Here is a 13,098-nt window from a genome sequence, read left to right on the forward strand (position 1 = left end):
GCAGAGGATTAACCCACTGAGCCATCCAGGCACCCTGGTAGACACTATTTTAAACAAGTGGTCTAAGTTACCACCACCAGTAAGGGAACAAATCAACATTATGTGTCATCTGACAGCATGTAATAAGAAGACATCACCTCTGTAATAATTCTGCTGAAAATACACAACCCAGATCTAACCATGAGGAAATATTGGACAATATCCAATTGACAGACATTCTGTAAAATGACTGCCCTGTATTTAAAATTATCAAAGTCATGAAAGTCAAGGAAAGATGGATTTAAGATTTAAGGAGACCAGAGAGTCATGACAACTGCGTATAACATGTGATCTTGGATTGGACCTTTCTGCTCTAAAAGCATAATTGCAGCAATTCACAAAACTCACTTGTGGGATTCTTGGTACTATTCTTGAAACTTTTACTTACATTTGAATTTACTTCAAAATAAAATTATAAAAATAAAATGTTTTCAATTTTGTCGAATTACTTGCGTTTCAATGACATTGTCTTCTACCTTTCATAGTAAATGGACAACTGCTTTGTGGGTTTAGAGTAGTTTTTTAAGACTGTTTGGGAAGCCAACCATTTTTTAAAATTTTTTTCTTTTAAAAATGTGCTTTAATTACTCAAATAATACATGAATATATATATATATTTATAATCACACCAAATAATAAAGACAAAATAAAGTGAAAGTTTCCCTCAGTTACCTCCTACCCTTTCCTATTCAGTTACTAGTTTTTTTTCCTTCCAAACATTCTTCTATGCTGTAACTTGCTTACTCATGTACCTATTATGTCTTAGATAACTTTCTATCATCTATATTTATAAATATCACTTAGCCTTTTTAACTTATATTATTCCATGGTGTCCATAAAGCATAATTTCTTACCATTCCTCTACTAGTAAACATTTAGATATTTTCCAGTCCCTGGATATTACAAATAAGACTGCAATAAACATTGTTGCACATGCATTTTGCATATCTGCAAGCAGTTCTCTAGGGAATATATTGTGGAATTAAGTCAAAATTCATGCTCAATCAAACCTCGCAAATAGATTTTGCTAATTCTTCACCAGTACACAAAAATTACTGTTTCCCTACATCTTCACCTAATCACATTACTCTAATTTTTTCATAATCTAAAAGGTTGTTTCACAATCTAAAATGGGATCTTATTGGTTTTTTTTAAATTTCCCTGATTAGTGAAATTGAATACCTTTTAATGTTTAATCAAACACACTTATTCTGTCTTCTATGACCTGTTTATAATTTCTAACTATATTCTCTGAATAGTTATGTTGTGGCCATCCTACAGAAGACTAGATATCCCAACCAACATTTGGTTTGGATGTTGAAACTGATCCACCACCCACACCCTAAGAGTGTATGAAAAATCAAGGTGTCTGGGGAGATCCATAGCTCCCAAACTGGCCAAAAATAGCTTCAGAGAATAAGGAAAAAAGACGGGCTGGCAAATTTTGTGTGCAGGATTTAAAGGAAGGAGTTTGCACAATAAAGAAGGGAGCATCCAGTCCTGCTTCTCAACTTACCCACATATGGGGCAGATGGGGCAGAGGGTAAGAGAGGGTAAGACCTAAAACTTGTCAGCAAACGGTAAAAAACGGAGTCAGACTCTTTATTATAGGTCACTTTTCTATTATTTGTTTTTATTCCAGCCCAGGAAATTAATGTAGCCTATTTGTTTTCTATAACTGATTTTTCCTTGAGTCTTCCTAAAAGCCATTCAGATAATTTCTCCCTTTCCTTTTAGCAAGACAGGTTTCCTGGTTTCAAGGAAGGTTCATTGGGATTTCATGGCAAGGGAAGGGGTGGTGGTTCTTGTGCTTCCCTGTGAGTTCTCCATCACTCATTCTATAATAGTGGCTGGTCTGGTCTACACACTTGAGCACCTTTCACTGATTTGTACTGAAGTACAATTAGTGAATGTGTGTCTTCTCTCCTGTTTGGAGGAGGGCCCTATCATCTTCACTTGTTAATTCAGCCCCATAGAAGCTATGGATACCTTTTGGGTTCTCATGCCCTGGCCCTGGATTAGACTGCTCTGTCTTAGATGTCTGCCATTCTTTTTTCATACTGCGGATTTTCTTTTAATGTAATCAAATTTTATATTCTTTTAGTTTTATGCCTTTTAACTTTTTCTAGAGATCTTTATGTCTGTAAAATAATAACTCATAACCTCTTAGTTTTATTAATTTAATAGTTTTATTTTTATACTTAGGCTTTTTAATCCACCTGGAGTTTTAAAATAGAGATCTAAGTTGATATTTTAAGAAATGGATAACATATCAGTATACCCCCTTTTTTTTTTCTTTTCACATTTCTTTTTTTTTTTAAACATTTAAATTTTTTATTTTTTATAAACATATATTTTTATCCCCAGGGGTACAGGTCTGTGAATCACCAGTTTTACACACTTCACAGCACTCACCAAAGCACATACCCTCCCCAATGTCCATAATCCCACCCCCTTCTCCCAAACCCCCTCCCCCCAGCAACCCTCAGTTTATTTTGTGAGATTAAGAGTCACTTATGGTTTGTCTCCCTCCCAATCCCATCTTGTTTCATGGAGGCTTAAGTGGGTAGGAGAAGTATACCCCCTTTTTTGAATGATATCCTTTTACCACTAATTTAAAATGACATCTTAATTTTCCATATACATAAATGTCTGTTTTCTAAATTCTTTAGTCTGCCCTAGTAATTATTTGTCTATTACTTTGTCCATATCAAACTATTAAATTATTATAATCTGTCTTAATACCCGATAGATATATTTGATCCTTTTCAAGTTTGGTAGATATTGATTTTATTTCTCAAAGTTTTAGAATATCACCTATTTTTTAAAAAGTCCTCTTGAGGGGTGCCTGGGTGACTCAGTGGGTTAAAGCCTCTGCCTTTGGCTCAGGTCATGATCCCAGGGTCCTGGGATTGAGCCCCACATCGGGCTTTCTGCTAGCAGGAAGGATGCTTCCTCCTCTCTCTCTGCCTGCCTCTCTGCCTACTTGTGATCTCTGTCTGTCAAATAAATAAATAAAAATCTTTAAAAATAAAATAAAGTCCTCTTGAGACTTTCAATGAAATTATAGTAAATTTATAGGTTAACAAATAATGTTTCTTGCTACTATCACTTCCTCTAGGACATCTTCATCCTTTTTGTCACTAAATTTTTTGTAAAGACTTCATTTATTTATTTGACAGAGAGAGAGATCACAAGTAGGCAGAGCAGCAGGCAGAGAGAGAAGGGGGAGCAGGCTCCCAGCTGAGCAAAGAGCCTGATGCGGGGCTCGATCCCAGGACCCTGAGACCATGACCTGAGCTGAAGGCAGAGGCTTAACCTACTGAGCCACCCAGGCACCCCGTCACTAAATTTTTTACATTAAACATCCAGAGCATCTTAGGTACCATCAATATCAATATTTCTAGTGAGCTATTTCTTCTATGACTCTCTGTTTGATTTGAATTTCACTTCTAGTATTGTCATTTTTTATTTTTCTTACATCTTGATTAGACAATTTCAAATTCCTCTTTTGATTACCCATTTTTGTAAAACATCACATGAATTTAATACTGGGAAACCAAAAGTCAGCACTGCTACATGTTTTACTGTTTATGCCTAAAATCAATGACAAATGTGCAGTGACAAATCATGGACAGACTTTGAAATAAGTGATGTATCTTGTAACTCATGATGCATATGTTAGAATCCTATTAGTGCTACAACAAATTACTACAAACTTACCAGCTTAAAACAACACAAATTGAAGAGTGGCATCACTAAGTTGGTGACATGATCATTCCCAGCTTCCTATCTCCTCACAAGAACAACTAACAACCATATACAGATAAGACACCAATGGGAAAATCCTAGAACACAGGGTTAGACTGAAGCATCCCCCTGGACCAAGGAGATTGAGATAGACCACATTAGAAGGGTAAAAGGCGTGGCTACACTGACTACTCTGTCTCTCTACCATATCAGCACAGCATGACACTAAGAAATCTCCCCAAGCTTATGGTTTCTCCAATGGGATCAGAATCCAGGATGAACATCCTGTTCCCCTAACATGATGAATCCCTTCTTGTGAGTCCCATTCCAGTCTTGCCCCAAGGGGATCTTGGGGGAATATGTAGGGCTTGACTGCTGGAAATCAGACTGACAGAGAAGGAGGGAGAGACTTGCAATAACCAGTACTTGGATCTTGGCAGACCAAGGTCTCACTTAGACGGAGAAGTCACAAACAACATCTATGTTTATCTGCAAAGCCAAGACAGTGGTATAGTCTGACCAGGGAACTTGGCAGGGTGCAGGTTTGCTTGATTTGAACCTCAAACAAAGAGTCTTTCCAGCCCTGGGTCCTGGTCTGCCCCCATCTCCCACATGGCCCCTTCTGCTGAACAGGGATGCTGAGTCATATCTTTACCCACTATTCAATGTAGCTCCTAGCCCTGCCTATCCAGAAAGCCTGACCAGAAGATCTGAGAATTATATAGCCCAGCAATGCTCAAGTGTAGAATCCAGCAGGCAGATCTGCTCATCCATACAGCAAAGCCAGTGGTCACAGTGTGACAGAAATTTGGGGCACAGGTCAGCAACAAAGAGCCTTGTCAGCCTTCGAGCCAATTACCTGACTCTACCCCGTAAGGGGCGCTGATTCATAATCCCACTCACTGATGAATGTGATTTACAGCCCTGTACTACCAGAAAGCCTGACAAGAACACCTGAGAGGCTAGTTGGAGGCCGCTCTGATGCTCTATTCAGGTAGAGAATCTAATTCATAGCCTCATTCACTGTTGAGTATAGCTCCTAGCCTCTCCTGACCAGAAAGTTGGAACAGATTATCTGGGATGCTGCTTAGAGCTGGCTCTCCAGCCCTGCCTGGGAAGCAGAACTAATTATAGCCTCACCCACTGCTGAGCATAGCTCCCTGCCCTTCCAGACTGGGAAGCTTGGCCGTATCAGCTGGCAATCTCTGGAACCAACCCATGGCTCTGATTACAATTACACTTAAGTGAAGACACTGACAGCAGCTCTCCATGCTCAGAACCAAGATAGTGTCCCTATCTGTCCAGGGAGCTTAGCATGTAGGTCTGTCTCATATGATTCCCAAACAAGATAATTAACAGTTTGGGGGCATGTATGGGGTCCTGTCTGGACAAGTAAATTAATTCCTATCCTAGCTACTGCTGTTATACTCTTCACCATCACCCCACCACTCCCAACTAGAGGACCTAACAAAGTACATGGAAAGCTACAGAGACCATCCTACAGCCTTACTTAAAGTGGCACTTGAAAAGAAACCACAGATTGGAGTTTTCTCCATCTGCATAGCAAAACCTTTCTGGCCAGGAAATTCAGTGTGCAGCCAGCCTGATTTAGGCCCTCAAACAATGAGCAGTGCAGGCCTTGGGGCCCATTCTGGTGTCCTGAGAGGACAGTGAAGCTAACTCATAACCACCAGTGCTGCTGAATACAATTATCTACTCCCAATCATCTAGAAAGTCTGATCAGAGAACCTGGTCAACCACAGAATCTATTCTATAATCTCTTTACAGCAGGAAAACAAACCATCAGTCCTATCCAACTATTCTTGGTGAACAGGATCTCTTTGCCCTTTGACTCAAAGGATGGACAATGACCTTGACCAAATACAGACTGTGATAATAAGCCCTACTAGCCCAGGGACATTACCAGCTGAAAACATCCAGAACAACAAATCAAGTGAACTGGTGAAGAACTATCTCTACCAAAGTGAACCCATAAAGTTTAAAACATAAAACAGCTTACTCATATGCACAGAAACCAGCACATAGAATCAAGGATAATAAAAATCAGGCAAATATGATACCACCAAAGGAAACTAGTGAAGCTCTAATAATCATAAAGAAATGAAGATCAAAGAATTCAGAATGGGTGCACATGAATAGTTCAGTCAGCTAAGTGTCCAATTCTTTATCTCATCTCAGGTCTTAATCTCAAGGTCATGAGTTCAAGCCCTGCACTGGGCTCCACACTTAGTGTGGAGCCTATGTAAAAATAAATGAATAAATAAAATAATTCAGAATAATCCTCTTACATAAGTTTAAAGAACTACCAGAAAACATAGACAACTGAACAAAACTAAGAAAACAATGTATGAACAAAACAAGGAAGTTCAACAAAGAAATATAAACTATCAAAAAAAGAGCCCAAAAGCCAGAAATTCTAGAGCAAAAAATACAATGATTGGAATGAATAATTCAATAGAGAGCTTCAGCAGCATGTTCAAACATGCAACAGAGAGCAACTGTGACCTGAAGGACAGGATATTTAAGTTGCCACTCAGAGAAGAAACAAGAAAAAAGAGTGAAGAAAGCCTATGAGAATTATAGAATATAATTATAGAATCCACATGTCCACATTATAAGAAAACTAGAAGAAAAGAAAGGGAGATAAAATATATTTAAACATATTTAAAGCAATAATGACTGAAAACTTCCCAAATCTTGGAAGAGAAGTAGATATTCAGATTCATGAGACCCAATCAACCCCAAATAAACATCCTCAATAGCACTCCAGTGAGATACATTATTATTAAATGGTCAAAAATTCAAGACAAAATTTTTGAAAGCATGAGAAGAAACAAATTATACATAAGGAAACCCCCATAAGGCTATGGGTGGCTTTCTCAACAGAAACCTTCCAAACCAGAAGAGAATGGGATGATCTATCCAAAATATTGAAATAAAAAACTGTCAAACAGGGATTATATACCCAGCAAAGTTGCCCTTTAAAAAATGAAGAGGGACACCTGGAAGGATGTCCCGGGATCAGGGATCAGTTAAGTGTCTAACTTCAGCCCAAGTCATGATTTCAGAATCCTGGGATCAAGCCATCCATTGGGCTCCCCACTCAATGGGGAGCCTGCTTGTCCTTCTGTCTCTCTGCCCACTCATGCAGCTCTCTAATAAATATATAAATAAAATCTTTTTAAACAACTAAGAAGAGATAAAGATTTTCCTGAACCGACAAAAGCTGAGGAAATTCATAGCCAACAAACCTACCTTATTAGAAATGCTAAAAAAAAAAAAAGTTCTTTGAGCAGAAGTAAAAGATATTAACATCATAAAAAGAAAAGAAAGTGGAAAACTCAATAATAATGGTAAATACGTAGTCAAAGTTAGGTTCCATAATATGGTAACAGAGGAGCATAATTAACTTAACTCTAGTTTAAAAGTTAAAAAAATAAATGTAGCAAAAATAACCAGAAGTACAGTAATCTATTATTGGGTGCACAGTATAAAAATATGTAAAGTATAACATCAATAACCTAAAATGTAAGGGAAAGAAGAAGTAAAAGTATGAAGTTTAGGAATGCTATAGCAGTTAAGTTGTTATCAGTTTAAAATAGGATGTTAAAGTTTTGAGATATTTTATGTAAGCCTCATGGTAACCACAAGAGGGTAACCTACAGTAATTACACAAAAGAATATGATAAAGAAATCAAAGCATACTGATACTAAGAGATATCAAAATTTTTAAAAAGTAGCAGGATAAGAAAGAACAATGGATCTATAAAATAGAAAGCAATTACGAAAATGGCAATACTAAGTTCTTACTAATATTAATTACCTAATAACAGTAAGTTCTTTCCTAATAATAATTACTTACCTAATCAATGTAATTTGATTAAATCTTCAAATGAAAAGTCATAGAATGCTGAAAAGATAAAAACAAGTTCTAATGATATACTGCCTATAAGACACTTACTTTAACCTCAAAGACACATATAGACTAAAGGATAAAAAGGACATAATAAAGGGATGAAAAGGACATTTCAAACAAATCCTAATAACAACAAAAAAATAGAGGTAGGTATATTACATCAGACAAAATAGGCCTTAAAATAAAACTGATAAAAAGAGATGAATGTTATTATACAATAATAAAGGGGTCAATCCACTGAGGATGTAACAATTGTAAATATGCACCCAACAATGGGGCACCTACATACATGTAATGCAAAAACTAATAGAATTGAAAGGAGTAATAAACAACAATACAGTAATACTTGGGGACTTTAATACTCTACAGATCAAGTAAACCTAACAGATATATACAGAATATTCTATCCAACAGTACCAGAATACACATTCTTCTCAAGTACAAATGGAACACTTTCTAGGATAGACCATAGGGTAGGTAAAAACAATTCTTAGCAAATTGAAGACTGAAATTTTACCACATATCTTCTGTGATCACAATGGTGTGAAACTGGAAATTGGTAACAGGAGAAAACCTGGAAAAACCACAAATACATGGAAAGTAAATAATAATCTCATAAACAACAAATGGCTCAAGCAAGAGACTAAAGGGAAAATAAAAGTTATTTGAGATAAAAATGGAAACAAAATTTACTAAAACTTATGGGATGCAGTGAAAGTAGTTCTAAGAGGAAAGTTCATGACAATAAACATTTATATTAAGAAACAAGAAAAATCTCAAATAATTATCCTAACTCTATGGCTCAAGGAACTAAGAAAAGAAGAAAAAACTAAGTTCAAAGTTAGAAAGGAAGGAAATAAGATTAGAGTAGAAGAAAATGAAAGAGAGAACCAAAAAAAAAAAAAAAAGAAAGAAAGAAAGAAAGAAAGAAAAGAAAAGACTAACAAAACTATGGATTCATTCTTTAAAATTATAAAATTGAAAACTTTAGCTAGACTAACCAAGTAAAAAAGAGATAGAACCTGCATCAACAAAATTATAAACAAAAGAGGAGACATCATAACTGACACCAAATATATACAGATTTCTAAGAGGCTACTAAGAACAACTATACTCCAATAGACTGGACAACCCAGAAGAAACGGAAATATTATTAGAAACATACAACCTACAAAAACTGAATCAGAAAGAAATTGAAAAATTGAATAGAGCACTTACTAGTAAGGTGACTGAATTACTAATCAAAAACATCCCAACAAACAAAACCAGAAGGCTTTATGGGGGAATGTCACCAAACATTTAAAGAATTAATACCAATCCTCAAACTCTTCCAAAAAATCAAAGGAGAGGGAACTCTCCAAACTCATTTTACAAGGCCAACATTACCCTGACATTAAAGCCAGAAAAGACACTACAAGGAAAGAGAAGTACAAGCCAAGGTCCTGATGAATACAATGCAAAAATTCTCAAGAGGATACTAGCAAAATGAATTCAACAGCACATTAAAAGAATCATTTACCATGATCAAGAGGAATTCATCTTTGGGATGCAAGAATGGTTTGACATACACAAAGTAATACTGTGATTCACCACATTAATAGAATGAAAGAAAAAAATCAAATATTCATCTCAGTAATGCAGAGAAAACATTTGATAAAATTAAACATCAGTTCACAAATTAGGTATGGAAGGAAGTACCTCAACATAATAAAAGTGTTTTATGAAAACAAGCCCATAGCTAACATCATACTCAAGGGAGACGGGTAGAAAGCTTTTCTTCTAAGACTAAGAAGAAGGCCAGAATACCCGGTTCCACCACTCCTAATCAACAAAGTATTGGAAGTCTTAGCAGGACAATCAGGCAAGAAAAAGAAATTAAAATACCCAAATTAGAGAGGAAGAAGTAAAATTTTCTCCATTTATAGAAACGTGATTTATATGTAGAAAATTCTAAAGATCGCCAAAAAAAAAAAAACCTTAAAATTACTCAGTGAATAAAGTTGTATCATACAAAATTAATATACAAAAATCAGTAGTGTTTCTATATGCTAAAAGAGAATTATCTGAAAAACAAAACAATCCCATTTACAATAGCATCAAAAGCAATAAAATATTTAGGAATAAATTTAACCAAGGCAGTTAAAGATCTCTACCTTGAAAACTACAGTTGAGGAAAGAAATCAAAGATGACACAAATAAATGGAAAGGCATCCTGTGTTCATGGACTGGAAGAATTAGTAAAGTTGAAATGTTTATATTACCCCCAAATTATCTATAGATTCAATGCAATCCCTAAGATTCCAATGGCATTTTTTACAGAAGGAAACAAAACAATCCTAAAATTGTTTTTATAATTTTTTACAACTTACAATTTTTATAACACAATCCTGAGGGAAAAAAAGAACAAAGCAGGAGGCATCACCCTGCCTGATTTCCAAACTATATCATAAATCTATAGTAATCAAAACAGTATGGTATTCATGTAAAAACAGACACACAAACCAATGGAACATAATTGATAACCCAGAAATAAACCGATATGTGTAAGTCAACTAACATTAGACAAGGGAGCCAAGTATACTTAATGGAGGAAGGACTGTCTTTTTAAAAAATGGTGTTGGGAAAATTGGATACTCACATGTAAAAGAATGAAACTAAACCTCTATCTTAAACCATTCCCAAAAATTAATTTGAAATGAAAGACTTAAATTTAAGACCTGAAATCATAAAACTCCTTGAAAAAAAAAAAAAAGAAAAAAACTCCTGACATAGGTCCTAGCAATGAATTTTTGATAAGACACCTAAAGTGACAAAATAAAAAACAAGTGGATTGATATGAAACTAAAAACTTCTGCACATCAAAAGAAACAATCAATAAAACAAAAATATAACCAGTAGAATGAACAAAAGTCTTGCAAATCTGATGAGTAAATATCTAATAAATATTAAAACTCATACAACTCATTAGCAAAAAAAAAAAAAAAAAGACAAAACCCCCCTAATTAATCAAATAAAAAATGGGTCAATATCTGCATAGACATTTTTCCAAAGAAGATTCACAAATGGTCAACAGGTACAAGAAAATGTGCACAACATCAGTAATCATCAAGGAAATGCAAATCAAAACCTCACACCCATTAGAATGGCTATCATAAAAAAGACAAAAATTTAGTGCTGGCTAAAATGTGGAGAAAGGAGAACACTTGTGTGGTGTTAGTGGGAAAGCAAACTGGTCCAGCCACTGTGGAAAACAGTATGAAGGTTTCTGAAAAAAATTAAGAACAAAACTACCATGTGACCTAGTAATTCCACTCCTTGGTATTTACCTGAAAGAAATGGGAACACTTATCAAAGAGGTATCTGGGGGAGAGGAGTCAAGATGGTGGAGAAGTAACAGGCTGAGAATATAGCAGGTAGCAGGAGATTAGTTAGATAGCTTATCTAAACATTGCAAACACCTACAAATCCAAGAGGAGAACAAAGAGAAGAAGAACAGCAATTCTAGAAACAGAAAATCAACCACTTTCTGAAAGGTAGGACTGGCGGAGAAGTGAATCCAAAGCGATGGGAAGATAGATCGTGGGGGGAAGAGCCAAATCCCAGCAAGCTGCAGAGCAACAGAACACAAAATCAGGACTTTTAAAAGTCTGTTCCACTGAGGGACATTGCTCCAGAGGCTAAACCGGGGTTAAGCCCATGAGAGGTCAGTGTGGCCCCAGGTCCCACAGGGTCACAGAAGGATCAGGGGTGTCTGAGTGTTGCAGAGCTTGCAGGTATTAGAACAGGAAAGCAGGCTTACAGAGACAGAGCCAAGGAGTGAGCTCTCAGCTCGGGGTTACCCTGAACTGGTTGCAGGCTGGGTGAGCTCAGAGCGTGGCTGGAGGGACTGGGTGCTATTCTCTGAGGGAGCACTGAGGAGGCGGTCCCCGAGCACTGAGGAGGCGGTCCCCGAGCTCTCAGTTCCGGGCCAGAAACTGGGAGGCCGCCATCTTCATTCCCATCCTCCGGAACAATACGAAAAGCATTCAGGGAACAAAAGCTCCCAAAAGCAAACCCGAGTGGATTACTCAGCCCGGCCCCTGGTAAGGGCGGTGCAATTCCGCCTGGGGCAAAGACACTTGAGAATCACTACAACAGGCCCCTTCCCCAGAAGATCAACAAGAAATCTAGCCAAGTTCACCTACCAAGGAGTGCAGGTTCAATACCAAGGAGAGCAGCGGAATTCCAGAGGAGGAGAAAGCAAAGCACAAAACTCATGGCTTTCTCCCCATGATTCTTTAGTCTTGCAGTTAATTTAATTTTTTTTTCATTTTTTTCTTCTTCTGCTAATTTTTTTTAACTTTTACCCTTTGCTTTTTTAATGTTTCTTAACTAGTATATCTAATATATATATATATTATATTTTTTCTTTATTTGTTTTCTTTCTTTAATTGTTTCTTTTTTTTTTCTCTAAACCTCTTTTTATCCCCTTTCTCCCCCTCACGATTTGGGGTCTCTTTTGATTTGGTTAAAGTGTATTTTCCTGGGGTCTTTGCCACCCTTTTAGTATTTTACTTGCTCCTTCATATACTCGTATCTGGACAAAATGACAAGGTGGGAAAATTCACCACAAAAAAAAAAAAATAATAACAAGAGGCAGTACTGAAAGCTAGGGACCTAATCAATACAGACATTGGTAATATGTCAGATCTAGAGTTCAGAATAATGATTCTCAAGGTTCTAGCCGGGCTCGAAAAAGGCATGGAAGATATCAGAGAAACCCTCTCAGGAGATATAAAAGTCCTTTCTGGAGAAATAAAAGAACTAAAATCTAACCAAGTTGAAATCAAAAAAGCTATTAATGAGGTGCAATCAAAAATGGAGGCTCTTACTGCTAGGATAAATGAGGCAGAAGAAAGAATTAGTGATATAGAAGACCAAATGACAGAGAATAAAGAAGCTGAGCAAAAGAGGGACACACAGCTACTGGACCATGAGGGGAGAATTTGAGACATAAGTGACACCATAAGAAGAAACAACATTAGAATAATTGGGATTCCAGAAGAAGAAGAAAGAGAGAGGGGAGCAGAAGGTATATTGGAGAGAATTTCCCTAATATGGCAAAGGGAACAAGCATCAAAATCCAGGAGGTGCAGAGAATGCCCCTCAAAATCAACAAGAATGGTCCACACACCATCACCTAATAGTAAAATTTACAAGTCTCAGTGACAAAGAGAAAATCCTGAAAGCATCCCAGGAAAAGAAGTCTGTAACATACAATGGTAATATTAGGACCCAGGATGTGATCTAATTAGATCTATGAGATTGGCAGCAATCTCATAGATCTAATATTAGGTTGGCAGCAGACTTGTCCACAGAGACCTGGCAGGCCA

General features: G+C 36.6%; 1 pseudogene across 1 annotated transcript in view; it reads right to left on the reverse strand.

Annotated features, from left to right (window-relative positions):
• Nucleotides 1–11,521: 11,521 nt before the first annotated feature.
• The window catches only part of LOC309841103 (DNA polymerase theta-like), a 135,048-nt pseudogene continuing 133,471 nt past the window's right edge, over nucleotides 11,522–13,098 (reverse strand). Inside the window, exon 26 of the transcript in view lies at nucleotides 11,522–11,715. The product of the transcript in view is annotated as a DNA polymerase theta-like (transcript). The remainder of the gene's footprint in view (nucleotides 11,716–13,098) is intronic.

This window comes from Mustela nivalis, assembly GCF_964662115.1.
Source record: "Mustela nivalis genome assembly, chromosome: 1".
NCBI lineage: Eukaryota > Metazoa > Chordata > Mammalia > Carnivora > Mustelidae > Mustela > Mustela nivalis.